Source organism: Podarcis vaucheri (genome assembly GCF_965113315.1).
Source record: "Podarcis vaucheri genome assembly, chromosome: 1".
In the NCBI taxonomy this organism is placed as follows: domain Eukaryota; kingdom Metazoa; phylum Chordata; class Lepidosauria; order Squamata; family Lacertidae; genus Podarcis; species Podarcis vaucheri.
This window is the reverse complement of record NC_138759.1, coordinates 11,724,424-11,739,753: the sequence shown is the minus strand read 5'-3', so window position 1 is coordinate 11,739,753 and position 15,330 is coordinate 11,724,424. Positions and strand designations below refer to the sequence as shown.

General features: G+C 43.8%; 1 protein-coding gene across 1 annotated transcript in view; it reads right to left on the bottom strand.

Moving 5' to 3' along the window:
* The window catches only part of BRF1 (BRF1 general transcription factor IIIB subunit), a 209,716-nt gene that overhangs the window by 77,667 nt on the left and 116,719 nt on the right, over positions 1-15,330 (bottom strand). The gene's annotated exons all lie outside the window — the stretch shown is intronic.

The following is a 15,330-nucleotide window of genomic DNA, read 5'->3' as shown; positions in this document are numbered from 1 at the left end:
GGCCACAAGCAGAGTTCTTTCTGCTACCTGAGATCCTTTTAACCGAATATACCAGGGAATGAGCCATAGGCTTTTTGTGGGCAAAGCATGTCTATGACAGAACAGGATGTGTTTGCTCCAAAAAATACCAGTGAAACACTAAAAGCACAATAGCCATCCGCTTGACATTGGATATCCAGAATGAGCAAGCTCAGTTTAAAATATAGCATCACATCTGAAAGATGCTCAGGCTTGGGTTCTAGCTAGCCTCAGTAGGAAGATAATGCCCTACATGCAAATGCCAGTACATTGACAACATTTGTTATGCATTTAGGCTATTTTTAGCTCACTTTTCAAATCGTATTAATTCCAAAAGTGGGGCACAATGAACAATGCAAATAAAATCATAAATGCAACAAGGAAATAGCAGAGGGATAAGATAAAAATCAAGAATCAACATTAAAAGCAGTATTGTAGATAGAAGAGAGGAGATTATCTCTTCTCAATCTAGGCTTTTAAGGCTAGAGAAAGCATGCTGGCTTCTTAAAACTGTCCATTTACGCAGGGCTGGACAGAAGCTGCTTAGCCTACCTGCCATTTATTAACACACCTGTTTCATAGTCCCAGGAGTTTGTAAAGCTAATGAAGCCTTTAACATTATAGAGCAAGACATGGCCTGTGGCTAATTTCGTTTTTACTCTATTTAAGATCTTTCTTGCCAGAAATCATAATTATATCCTCAGATCAGGCTTTATGCACTAGGCCAGGGGAAGGCAAACTAAGGCCCGGGGGCCGGATGTGGCCCAATTGCCTTCTCAATGCGGCCTGTGGATGGTCCAGGAATCAGAGTGTTTTTACATGAGTAGAATGTGTGCTTTTATTTAAAATGCATCTCTGGGTTATTTGTGGGGCCTGCCTGGTGTTTTTACATGAGCAGAATTTGTGCTTTTATTTAAAATGCATCTTTGGGTTATTTGTGGGGCATAGGAATTTGTTCATTCCCCCCCCCCAAATATAGCCCGGCCCCCCACAAGGTCTGAGGGTCGGTGGACCAGCCCACAGCTGAAAAAAGTTGCTGACCCCTGCACTAGGCATCTCCTTTTAAAAGGCAAGCTGAAGGTCAAAAAAGCCCTATGACTCACCAAATGTAAAAAGAGAAAATGAGATTCAGCCCAGCTATTACATCTTCTGTCATGTACCCATTTTATCTTGAAATGTGTGTGTGTGTCTCTGCATGTGTATGAGAGAACTAGAAAGTCCACACCACCACACACACATGCAATTATTAAAATAAAGAGTGTCCCCATGGGCACACTACTGGCAACCTAAGCTGCAAATTGGTACAATTCTACCATGGAAACAAATCAGAAAGATTTAACTACACAAACTTTCATGTCTTCTAACTTGCATCTTGCTGTGTACTTCTTACTTGGCTTTTCTCTTGAATCAATCAGTCAGTCATAAGTATTTGTAGCCAGATCCTCATTTGAACCTGCCCACCCCCCACCCCTACCAATTGCTCTCCAGGTTCCAGGTGCACGTTTGCAAAAGTGAACGTGCTCTTTCATGAACCCTGGGGGGGGGGGAGCATGGGGAGAGTTGTATTAGACAAGTGCTATAGAGAAGACATAAGAAAAGCCTGCTGGATAACGCCAACATCTTTATTGAGCTGTCCTGGTCAGTCACCACCAGTTCAGACCCCATCAGCATATATGTGAAATTAAGATTACTTTTGCCCTAACAGGCATCACTCGACACTTGCTTCCATTCAACAGTGTTTGCCATTTTACCACCCATTCACTCCGTTTGGAGAGGTCCTTTGGGACATTTTTTAAAGGTGGCAACCATTTCTCCCCACAAAAAGCTCCAAAACGATGCTGCACTGAGAAAAGCAAAGGACGACCATTGATGTTGACTCTGCTGCCGCCGCTATCACTGATAGCAACAAAAACGTTAGGAAGGAAGGAGCATCAAAAAAATGTGAGGGCCATAATGAAACAAACAAAACACAGAACAAAATAGGCTTCCGGCAACAAAAGCAAATAGAATCTGAAACTGGAAAAAAACTTTATTGCCCTTCCATATATTTTGGACACATGACTCCCTGGGAGAAGCAGAGGGATGCTAAAGGACAGGGAATGGGCTGTGTGGCAGAAGGTACACAGGTAGGGGTGTGAAAAGGCGACAAAGAGGACTTCCTGTTCCTTACAGGGGTCCCCCACATGTCAAAGCCTGCTCAGTGGCTCAACTGTGCAAGACAGACAGAAATAAAAGTGGTACAGAAGGAGCATTTCCAATTATTTTCCTAAGAACAACTGAGGGCTCAGTAGTAAAACAAGGACATGCTGTACTTGTTTTTAAAAGCTTAGAAATGCTATATATCCATGACTTCCCAGGTTGCTAGATAGCTTATTGGAAGGAAATATTTCCTTCCAGCGTAAACACTAAGCCTTTGTAACATGCAGACCCCCAGCATACGAGCGCCAGTGTATTCAGGCAGGCCAAGCGAGGTGGGGCTCAAAAGTCGCTGCAAAGGATAGACTAACCAAAAGCTGTCACAAAAAACCGAGTCCGACAGTGATGCATTTAGGCACAGACGAAATAAAGCAGGACCGAGTCAACTGACCTCTGCTGGCAAAGGGAGCCGGGAAATTAATGACTCGGAGGAGAAGTTGGCCTTTGTTCCAAAAAGGCTTTATAAGTCAATGCACAAGCATCTTACAAGCAAACCAAAATTTGACAGGTAGCCAGGATAGCCGGGCCAGGCTTGGGCAGGAAGGGAGAGGGGGAGGGAAGGCAGCTGAGCCAAAAATAAAACAGCCTGCGCTTGCCAAACTCATAAAAGCATTACAAGGATCTGTTTGTGAGGCCACAGAAACACAGCTCAGAATCTCTGCACAAGGAAAGGTTTAATTCTGGAAATATTTCTCAGATGCTCAGGCTTTGCCCCGCATAACCGAAGGGCACGGCTGCAACGGCAGAAGCAGATTTCACCACCGACAGAGGGGGCGGAATGGGGAGAAGCTCCACGACACTCGCGCCAAGCGCATACAATCACATGCTTGTCTTTGGCTCCCATAAATCCACCCTTCTGCCGCCCTAACAGGTTGTGTTGTAAAGGGACAAATAATCCCTCTTCACTGAGGAAGGTGGAAGTTGTGTACTTTTGCTCTTCTTCGTGGCAATTGTGCTGCGCCAAGTTCTGTGGGGCATTTTGTTCTCTGAGCTATTTAACATTGACATGAAACTGCTGGGAGGGGCCGTTTCCTGTTGCCTCTTCCCCCACACCACTTCATTTATCAGTTCAGGTGTCACAGAATGTGGGGGTACAGAAGGGTGGGGTGCAGCGGGTTGGGATGAAACAGAATGGAGTGCAGATCTAGATCAAGGGAAGTAATCGTGCCACTGTATTCTGCTCTGGTCAGACCTCACCTGGAGTACTGTGTCCAGTTCTGGGCACCACAGTTCAAGAAGGACACTGACAAAGTGGAACGTGTCCAGAGGAGGGCAACCAAAATGGTCAAAGGCCTGGAAACGATGCCTTATGAGGAACGGCTAAGGGAGCTGGGCATGTTTAGCCTGGAGAAGAGGAGGTTAAGGGGTGATATGATAGCCATGTTCAAATATATAAAAGGATGTCACATAGAGGAGGGAGAAAGGTTGTTTTCTGCTGCTCCAGAGAAGCGGACACGGAGCAATGGATCCAAACTACAAGAAAGAAGATTCCACCTAAACATTAGGAAGAACTTCCTGACAGTAAGAGCTGTTCGACAGTGGAATTTGCTGCCAAGGAGTGTGGTGGAGTCTCCTACTTTGGAGGTCTTTAAGCAGAGGCTTGACAACCATATGTCAGGAGTGCTCTGATGGTGTTTCCTGCTTGGCAGGGGGTTGGACTCGATGGCCCTTGTGGTCTCTTCCAACTCTATGATTCTATGATTCTTGTGGGTGGGAGGCTTTGCTCGGTCGAAAGTAAACGAGATGCGAATACTGAAGCTGGTAGATGAGTGTTGCTGCTTTGGTCTGTGAAATATTTCGGAGAAGCAACACTGTTTAGTCAAGCATCCCCAACCTTCGGCCCTCCAGATGTTTTGGACTACAATTCCCATCATCCCTGACCACTGGTCCTATTAGCTAGGGACCATGGGAGTTGTAGGCCAAAGCATCTGGAGGGTTGGGGATGCCTGGTCTTACTAAAATTTAGGACTCTCTAATCTGTGTCCAACACACTAAGCACTGGGTTAAGCTATCGCTCCTCAAAGGAAGAGTTCCCAAAGCACAGTTGCTTAGCCACAGCTGCACAGCAGGCTGCCAAAAAGGCCGGGTACAAACGGTAGTGAAAAATAATAATTCAAGAATAAATAAGCAGTTTTGAAACTTGGTGAGCATTACAGCTGTGTAGCACTCCAGAGAAGCGAGATTTCCCCAGCAGAATGTGTGAAGGAGTGCTGTTACTTCCATTAACTCAGCAACAAACTTTTACCACAGTTATTACGTGGCGGACAGAGTTGTAAATTAATATTTCCCCCTCCCCGCTCCCGACATTCTGAATTCATTCATGGTAACTGTGCAGAAGCCCTCTCTTATTTATTTGTGTGATCACAGTTTTTAAAACAGGATATAAGAGAATGTGGCATTCTTCCTGATTCGTTTGAAACAAAGCTTGACTTCTTGTGCAGAACCTGGGCTTTTTGCTAGCTTTACCTTCCTCTGGATTATTTAACTGTGGAAATTATTCCCCATATGGCATCATGATTTTGAAAATGCCCCTATTTGCCCTTTCCTTTTGTTACTAAATCAGTAGGTTGCCCTCTTAAGTTCTGCCATATTATTATTATTTTTTTGTATTTTAAGCGGAAGGAAACTTGCCTTGTAATAAGAGAAGTGCTAAGGTCGCTGTGGCCATTTGCAGCACATATTTGCAATCTAAACATATCAAGATGAAACTGATCTTATCGGTCAGTGCTTAGAAATGGAGTAAAAAAAAATTTGGATTGCTTACGTAGTTAGTGGTTTGGCAGTACTACAAGGAAGTATGAGTGCAGGGTACACATGGTTGGGACACAATCCATCAAGTACCGTTCTTGTGGCAAACCGCACACAGACACAGACACCCAGCATTCTTGTAAGAGGATCGGAGACCTGGTGGAATGGATATGTTGAATGCCAGAAGCATATGGCCAACCCAGTTTTGAAAAGCAACCAGGCATGTCAGCTGGGTGAAATTATCACGCTGGAAGCCTGTAAGAATTCTTGAACCTATGTTTTGACAGTGGAACAGTCTCCCTCGGGAAGTTGTGGACTCTCCTTCCTTGGAGGTTATTAAGCGGAGGTTGGATGGCCATCTTTCATGGATGCTTCAGCAGTGATTCCTGAAATGCAAGGGGTTGGACTAGATGACCAGTGGGTCCTTTCCAACTCTACGATTCTATGAAAGGGGGAGTGTTAAGGGGGGATTCAGTATTGAAATCACCCCATAGTTCTGTTGTTGTTTAGTCGTATAGTCGTGTCCGACTCTTCATGACCCCATGGACCAGAGCACATCAGGCACTCCTGTCTTCCACTGCCTCCCGCAGTTTGGTCAAACTCATGCTGGTAGCTTCGAGAACACTATCCAACCATCTCGTCCTCTGTCGTCCCCTTCTCCTTGTGCCCTCAATCTTTCCCAACATCAGGGTCTTTTCCAGGGAGTCTTCTCTTCTCATGAGGTGGCCAAAGTATTGGAGCCTCAGCTTCACGATCTGTCCTTCCAGTGAGCACTCAGGGCTGATTTCCTTCAGAATGGATAGGTTTGATCTTCTTGCTGTCCATGGGACTCTCACGAGTCTCCTCCAGCACCAGAATTCAAAAGCATCCATTCTTCGGCGATCAGCCTTCTTTATGGTCCAGCTCTCACTTCCATACATCACTACTGGGAAAATCATAGCTTTTACTATACGGACCTTTCTTTCCAAAAGGAAAGAATGGTGAGGAAACCAGCCAAGAGAGCCTCCTCTTTACATCAACAGGTCAGAACAGGTTGGCTGATACTTCCCGATTACTATAAAGGCCTCCAGATCAGCTAGAATTCCTCGTTGCTCAGGCTAGCAAGCAAGCTTAACCTGGAAGCTTTCAGGCTGTTTGTGGCTTCCTCCCCATGTCTTTTTTCCATCCTAAACTCCACAAGAGCCACGTTTGACAAAGAGCGAGAGAGAAAATCTTTGGGGTGCACATGCCATAAGTCTGCGGCAACTGCCTAGCTAGGTCAACAGATGCAGACTCCAAAATACAACAGAAAACTACATCTGTATTTTAATGCACAATTTCTCTCATAACAGCTATGCTAACTGAGCCACATTTACCCAAATGCCTTCCCTTGTAAGGTTTCTCTTTATGTTTGATTTTGTTTTTTGGTGGTGTTTTTTTTTTAAAGAAGAGGTCTCATTTTAAAATGCCAATAGGTAGATTCTGGATGATCGAGGCTATTCCTTTAAGGAGAATCGTTTCAAGAGTACACTCTGCTTTATGAAGCGAGCAGGAGACCGAAATAGACAAGCAACTTTAATGTGGTGGAAAGAAAGGGGGGGGGGAGAAGCAGCAGGGACAGCTGCAGAGAGAATAAACTAACTAGCATGAGAAATTAGCAATTTGGTGCTAGTGAAGTGCTAGCTTTCTGCATTTCAATTATGGCTTGGGCTAAAATGGCCAAAAAAAAAAAAAAAAAAGGTAATGGGGATGGCATGTTGAATTTATAGATTTCACTTACCTTGCCCAAACTAACAGGTTACATAATTTGTGTTGTCCCAAGAAGCACCTGATAAAAACATGTTAACAGTTCCTTCCATCTGCACCTCCCTCAATGAAATCAAATGTTGATGCAGCCTAGCAGCATTAAGGGCACAAAAACTGATGGAATACAGCAGTGGGGCAAGGCCCCACCCCACACTGAGAGGTCCAGGACACAGACAAATTAGATTAATTCATGGAGGAGAAGGCTACCAGTCATAATGACAATGTTCTACCTCTACTGCTGGAGACAGTATGCCCTGAATACCAGTTTCTGGGAATTGCACATGGACAGAGAAAGAGAGATGTTACGCTCGGGTTGTGCTTGCGGACTTCCCATGCGCATCTGATTGGTCACCGTGAGTACAAGGTGGTGGACTAGATGGTCCACCAACTGGTCTGATCCAACTCTTCGTGTGTTAGAAAGACCCTTTCCTTTCGGTACTTTCCTGATACTTTGGGCTGTAGGCATAATCATCGACTACCCAATTCCAGTCAACCTGAGCAGGGAACTCTTGCGTTTAGGGCATGTCAGTTCCAGATCTCATTTTGCTCTCTGGCTCCAGCAACCCAAGATGGTGCCATAGAAGGGTAACTGGAGGAGGAATGAAGGGAGCAGGGATTGACATAGTGACCGATTTGTGTAGGGGTTTCATTGCAGACCCACATACAGGTCGGTGGGGCCCACATAAGGCCACCCTGCCTCATTCCCCCCCTTTTAGTTAGGTTTTTGGGGCACTTCCAGGTTTGGCACAATGCCTCAAGCAGTTGTTGCCTATATTTCTTCTCTTCCCAGGCATTTTAACAGTCACTGTGCATGTGTATTGGGGGGAGGGGAGCAATCTTGATTTGTGTATGGACTCTTTCAAGATAGGCTGCTTTCCCCCCATACCTGCATGGCTTTTGGCGAGTAGGACCTGCTTTCTGTATGCACAAAACTGAACGATCTGATAGCGGGGGGAAATATGTACTCACCTTAAAGCACTAGGCTGCAGTTTATATGTTGAGACTAACATATTTGGATTCATTTGGATAAGCCCATAATAATGCTTGGGGGAGCTTCATGTCATTTTTCAAAATTGATATGGAGAGGCTCACTGTAAGGCTGTCAATTTCTGTCCTTAAGAATAAGTTGACCTCATTAATTGCCTAATTATATCTTATTTACTTGGACCACTATGTCAACCACCAATACCTTTCCACCCATAGATACAGGGGTGGGGGTAAAAGAGAGAGAAGTATAGACATGGACATGGGCAAATGTATGAAGTCAAAACTGAACACTGGGAGAGCTATTAATAACAATACTGCTAATAATAATTTTATTTCTTATACCCGACCCATCTGACTGGGTTGCCTCACCCACTCTGGGCAGCTACGAACAAAAATACAAAAAATAAAAGCAAACATTACAAGCTTCCCGAAACAGGGCTGCCTTCAGATGTCAACAAGGCTGCCTTCAGGTGTCTATAGAGCAACTAATGGAGTTTAAGGCAACGGTGCAACATGGGAGGAATTAAAAATATTGCTGCTATAAAAGCTAACAAATGTCTTACATTTGAAATTACATGGGGAAACCCAATTGCCCTCTAAAGATTTACTGCACAACGTTTAGGAAAACAAAATACAGATTGCAAGGCTTTTTCGCCCTACTTTGCATAAAATCTCAGTAAAACCTTAGCTGTAGCATAAAGAGCGTTAGCCTCTTCCACTGTGACTTAAAAATTAAGTGCAAGAATATCATTCCTTGGAGAGAGAAAAACCTTCACTAGTATACTCAATGAGACTACTAATTATCAATATATAATGGAATCCTCCCACATTTTACCAAACCATCCCTTAGCCAATCTCTCTTATGTCATCCCAGACCCTTCTGGGATATAATAATCTTGGGGTGGGAGACCTTTTTCAGCCAGAGGGCTAAATATGGCAACCCAGTTATAAAGGGGTACACCTGACTAGAGATCTAGGGAAATAGCAGTAGCGGAGATTTTAAAAAAAATTCCTCCCCACTTGGCAGGATGTCGCAGACAACCGGCTTACAAAGTACTTATACACATATTGTGGTAAACTAGGTAAAGGTCCCCTGACCATTAGGTCCAGTCGTGACCGACTCTGGGGTTGCGGCGCTCATCTCGCTTTATTGGCTAAGGGAGCCGGCGTATAGCTTCCAGGTCATGTGGCCAGCATGACTAAGGCGCTTCTGGCAAACCAGAGCAGCGCACGCAAACGCCGTTTACCTTCCCGTCGGAGCGATACCTATTTATCTACTTGCACTTTGATGTGCTTTCGAACTGCCAGGTTGGCAGGAGCAGGGACCGAGCAACGGGAGCTCACCCCATCGCGGGGATTCGAACCGCCGACCTTCCGATTGGCAAGTTCTAGGCTCTGTGGTTTAACCCACAGTGCCACCTGCATCCCTTGTGGTAAACTACTCCTTGATAAATGGTCATCTGTCCTCACCCATCCTCTTCTATGGGGTGGGAGAAGGCTCTGGGTATTCAAATGGACTCCCCATTCCCCCCTACTGACAGAAGAGGCAAGAAAGCTCTCCAGGGATGCTTGTGAGTTTGTGTGCATCAGTGCTTCCCAGGCATTGGCAGCCTTTTCCCCCTTCGATCATAAATTCAAGGTATACATATCACACACTATACATTGTTCCCTTGTAAATGATCTTGTATATCAGCCTCTTTTTGCCCTCTTTCCCTTCTGTGATAAGGATGGCCTGTAGCAATTATACAAAAGAATAAAGCGCACTAGGACATACTTCTTATTTTACCAATCATGGTACTGATATTTTCTCTTTCAAAGCCTATTTTGTGCCCTTAAGGATATCTCCCAGAACCACGCCATAAGACCCACCTAACACATCTCGAGAGACGGCTGTTCCTTATTTCTGCTCCTTAATGAGATCTCTATGTATTCACATCCTTTGTTTGTTTTTCAGGGGTTATTCCCTTCTTTACATCAGTTAGCCATCATTGCGTCTCAGCCAGGTTAAGAAGGCAGGCAACTGATTACTTAAGCACATTATACATTACAGTAGAAGCAAATAAATAACTTTCTGAGGTCATTAATTTAACCTCTTCCGTTTGAAGGACTACCTACAGCTTTCACTACCAACAGTAAATTTATCCACACACACATACACACTTCTTATTCTGGTAAGCGTTATGATTATTGAGCCAATATGCAGTTATTCTGTAGCACAGGGAACTGTTAGACACGCTCTGTCAAGAATTTTGTGTGTTCTGTTATATGCAATTTCAGCTTTACCTTGCAATTCATCTGAATTTTAGCTGAATTCATCAGGTTTTAGACTGTTCTTAAACTATACAAGTCTTAGGACAGAAATACACATGATTTTGTGATTCTTCTTACAGCCTTTAGTTTTACAAATATTAAACCACTGAGGTATAAGTTTGGTGGAAGAGGCTTATGCAAAGAAAATGGACTTTTAACATTTTCCAGCCCCCAAATCAGTCATCCCAAGTTGCTTTCACTTTTGCAAGAGAAACAATTCAGGTAACAATTCATAGGTTTCAGCAGATCGGGGTAAAAAAAATATTGGGGAGTGATCTGGCAGAGGGCAGTCCTTCCCTGATGCTGTTTTCCCCCTTTGAAATTGCACATTGTTGTAACTAAAAAATAAAAATCACCAACTACAAACATCCAACAAAGCTACAAGGATTGCAGCATGAGTAGAAGAACTCATGCTAAAGTGATAAAACATCTGTTTAAAATACCTTCACAGTGCAAAACCCCACAAAATTCACTCCTCAAAACGCCAACACACTAAACAGGAAAAGTAACCTGCCATGTATCACCTGCTTGCCATTTTGACTCATCATAGCACCTTTGCACAACAGGAGTTCCCACAACAAAGCCCCCTAGGACCAAATCTTTCATCACCTGTGAAATTCACGAAGGCAAGGCGCAACCAAGGTTAAGCATATTTACATCCCCTTCGTTCTAATAGGACAAATTTAAGCATGAAACAAGTGCTCCTGCAGGAAAAGACCCTCAGTTGGGCTTGAGAGACAGCTTGTGGGATCAGGGGACAAAATTTGACGCACAAAAGGCTGGTTTTCCAAGACTTTACATTAGATCTCTCGTGTGACCCATAACTTGTCTTCTCCCTCTATGGTTTAGGGTGGTGGTGGTGTTGTTTTTTAAAAAGCACTAAGATAATGACACTATCAATACAACTTATAATAAGATGGAGGCCTCACTAGCAGACTTTTGCATCCTCTTCCTTGTGGATCCAATGAGGTCAAAGTTATAAAGAGAGGTCATCTAGGGCAAAATGTAAACCCAGTAAAACATACCCAAGGTACCTCATCACTCTGTATATTTATTGATCATTTGTCATTCTGTCTTCAAAGCAGTTAACCCCAGCAGAATTCTGTGTTTCCTTCTATCACGTCCTGCCAAGGGCAAGGTCTATGGCTCTTTAGCACAGATTAATAAATCTTCATCCACAACTGAAAGTGTGGTGATGAGTCTTCTCTGTGTTTGATACAGTCTTGGAAGGCTACTAGTTTGACATTTCAGTCAACGCAATGATAACTGCTTAAATAACAGTTCTCTAATGGGTTTCATTTCCACTTGAATCCAATGAAAACGCCATTTGATCGCTAAGTTGTCATCTTCTATAATGCTTCTGTAATAAGCAAGAGCAATATGATCGCCGGTTATTATAATAAGAAGTTTCTAGGTTAAATGAAACAGAGAGAGAAATGGGCAAAGGAGCCATTCTTTTTACTAGCTCCCAGTGACTACTCATCCAAATAATTGACTGCAATGAGCTCAGATGTGGACAAAGGATGCAATCCATCCAGTGAGCCGGTGGTCTTTCCCCCTCGCCCCCTCACCACTTATGGGTTCAAGTTCTTTCTACCTCCATCTCCTTGTTCATGACCCTGAAGGCACCTCTCCTGTATGATGATAGAGCACCCCATCAAAATGAAATATGAATCTCAGAGGCTGGTGCATACAGAAGGGAGAAAGAAGATGGTGGTCATCAATACACACACACACAGCTCAACATCCAAAAAGAAGTCGGGAGAGGACAAAGTTCCTTTGTATGCTAGATGGCAGGCTCTGCACCTGAAACTTTGCCACAAGAAGAGCAGAAGGAAGCAAGGCAGTTGCCTCATGTCGTCGGTCGGTAGCCAGTATGTGAATTTCTTCTACATAAAGGCCTATAAGGAGAGAATGCTTGGTATAAAACAACTTTTGTTGACACAGCAGCACCACGTTCAAACATGCCCAAGTCTGCCAAAAGTGGATGCAACCCTGCCAAGTTAATGAGTGACATCATCAATCATGATGTTCAGTAGAAGATCCCTGCCAAAACAAAAAACACAGCTGCGTCCTTAAGAAAAGTACACTGCCGATGTTTATCGCATGCGAACCTACTAGGTCCTGAAACCCAAATCCAGCAGTTTGAAAAAAGATGGCAAGGATAAATAATTGCATCATGTTTATAATTATGATTAATTATTAACTCAAATTTCTACTCCATGTCCCAAAAACACTTTCATAATAGCTTGTAAAGCAAAAGACGCAGTACAATATACATGAAATGCCATCAGAGCAACACTTAAAAATAAATCCAAATATATAACAAAGTCATAAAACCACTCTGAATTCAATTTCCTACTTCAGGCATTTTTTTAAAAGGGAAAAAGTTCTCATAAGAAGTCTGTTCTCATAAACAGCTTTTTTTACTAGTTTCCTGGAAGACGACACTGAAATAGTCAGGGGGCAAGCCTTAATGTGATTTCTGAAGGCTGGGTGGCATTACCAAGACGATCCTAGCCCCTCTTGCCAACAGATGACATCATCATCATCATTACTACTACTACTACTACTACTACTACTACTACTATCATTGATTTATTGCTGGTATTTGTAAGTTGCACTGGGAATTTTTGGGGTGAAAAGCAAGATAAAAGTGCTTTAAATAAACATACCCCACCATTACTCCAAGGAGCTCAAGTCCTCACAACAACCCTGTGAGGAAGGTTAGACTTAGGAGTAATGACTGGCCCAAAGTCACCCAGTGAGCTTCAAGGCAGAGTGGGAATCTGAAACCTGGTCTCCTAGGTCCTACTGCTCAGAACCCAACGGATGAGCAACATACCTGAATAAGAAGAGGAGCACTATAGCCTCTTAGGCCAGACCTAAACAGGATCCTGACATTCTAGCCAGGTGCAGTTCCTGAGCAGTCTTCAAAGATGCCCACACAGACAGTGCATGACAGCAATCTAATCCAGAAGTTAAGAAGGGACAAAAGTCAGAGGCAAAGTCTTCATGGTAGGAACAAAGGAAGTTACCATCTATTGAATCAGTCTGTTGGTCAGCCAGGCTCAGTATCACCTACAATGATCAGCAACATCTCCCCAGGTCCTTCTCAGTCCTACTGGGAGAGATTGGGGATTTTTGCATGCACAACAGGGGCTCTACCACAGAGCTACTGCACCTCTTCTAGAGGAGGTTGCAAATGGATAAAGGCAGCTGTTACCTGCCTATTAAACAGCAGTTCTAGGTCAAGAACCCAAAAGTTAAGAACTTTCCATTCTAAGGGCAGTGAGATCTCATATAGAACAAGTCACCCACTGACTCCCGACTCCACAAGCTTTTTAAATTAATTAGACTGGCAGCATAACTTCTACTCTTCCAGTTTCAATGAACATCTGAAGTCACCTTTGAGTTCGTACAGGTTGCAATTTTTTGCCTTGCAATCAGTCTCAACCAAATCCTAGAAACCCCAAAGCACTGGGCATGTTTTCATTAGCATATGCTGCTAACTCAAATGAAAGATTTATTCAGTCAAAAGAGCAGGTCTTGCTGTGTGGCACTTGAGCCTATCACCATTCAAAAGAGCATACGTTTTTATGTGCAGTCAACAGATTGTTAAGCAACAAAATTATTTTCTTCTGCCGGTGTTTGGGTCAAAATTATATAAATTGGAGACAATCCATAGCAAAGAATTCAGATACTGGAAATTGTATATGGAGCATCGGGGGGGAGGGGGCTGAAGGGGAGGCTCCAACTTTATCAAGCCGGCTGCAGCGAGATTTTCACATCTCATTAACAGCATAATGAAGGCTCAATCACAGATACAATAGTCTATAAAGACTGCCAGATTTATGAGCTGTACACAGAAGGTTCGACTTGAAGGGTTTGCTCTGACCGAGATTTATCATCGCCCACTTAAAGAGACCTTTTCAGCATGATACGGTACATGGAATATACATTAAGAGCAGACTGCAAAAGCAATTTGCACATTTCCAGGGGCTTTCATTAGGGCAACTACATGCCTAAGAGGCCACATATTAAAGAATTTTGACAAGTGGGACTAAGAAGTATAAAATGAAATCCATGCATCAATAAGAGTGAAGAAGGGAGTAGTGGGGATCAGGGACATTGCTGGAAAGAAGCACGATTTACCTCGAAGCAAACAGCAAAACGAAAGCAAGCAGTTTTTAAGCAAACAACTGCACATGTTCCAGTAAACAGATGGAAGCACAATAATGATCTGAGCCTTCTTACCATGTTCCTTAGAGAAAACATAGTGCATGAGACAAAAATGACTGCACACTGCTACTACCATTTACCATTTATGTGGCATTGCTTGAGATCTAAATGTTGTGGATTCCTGAAGGTCACGAAGTGAATCTGAGGTGAGGATTAAAGGCAGGTGTAAAAAGCTGGCGGAAGCTTGCAATAATGCAAAGTGAGTAAGACACAGCAGTGGAATGGATGGTCAGAGGAACAGAAAAACAGCAGATACTGTATTGGCTCTGAAAACCGAACCGAGAAGCAGCTTTGTAATCACATTCCATTCTTCATTTAGCAAGAAGGACTTTCTGTATCTGAAGGCTGCTACTGTACCAATATAGTTGGTCAGATTACAGACATTGTCCAGCATCCTGTTTTCCACAGTGACCAACCACATGCTTCCAGGAAGCCTATAGAAGACATTTTGAAGCAAGGTTTGATCCTTGTGAAACAGAACGTTTCTCCCCTGTCCTCCCACCTTAAATATATTCTGGGGTTTCTCCCAACCTTCTGGGGCAGCACAGAGCACACATGGGGGAAGAAGAGGAGGGAAATCTCATTGCACTAGGGCTAATCGTTGCACCAGTGCAACTATTTAGTTGAATATCACCCAATAGTATCTTGGCGCCACTATACAAGGCTGGGTGAGCCTCTGTATAAGTGAGCCTCTGTATAATGCAGAATTTGTCAACCTTGGATCCTCAGACCCAGATGCTGTTAGACTCGAATTCTCATCAGCCTCAGCCAGCTTAGCCAGTGCTTAGGAATGACGGGAGTTGTAGGTCAACAACATCTAGGGGCTCAAGGTTGAAGAAGGCTGGCATAACGACTTGTTGATAATCCCTGGGAGAGGATGGTTAAAACCGGGGTAAATTTAATGACATGTAGAACACATCACACAGGGACACGGGTGGCGCTGTGGGTAAAACCTTAGTGCCTAGGGCTTGCCGATCGCATGGTCGGCGGTTCGAATCCCCGCGGCGGGGTGAGCTCCCGTCTTTCGGTCCCAGCTCCTGCCCA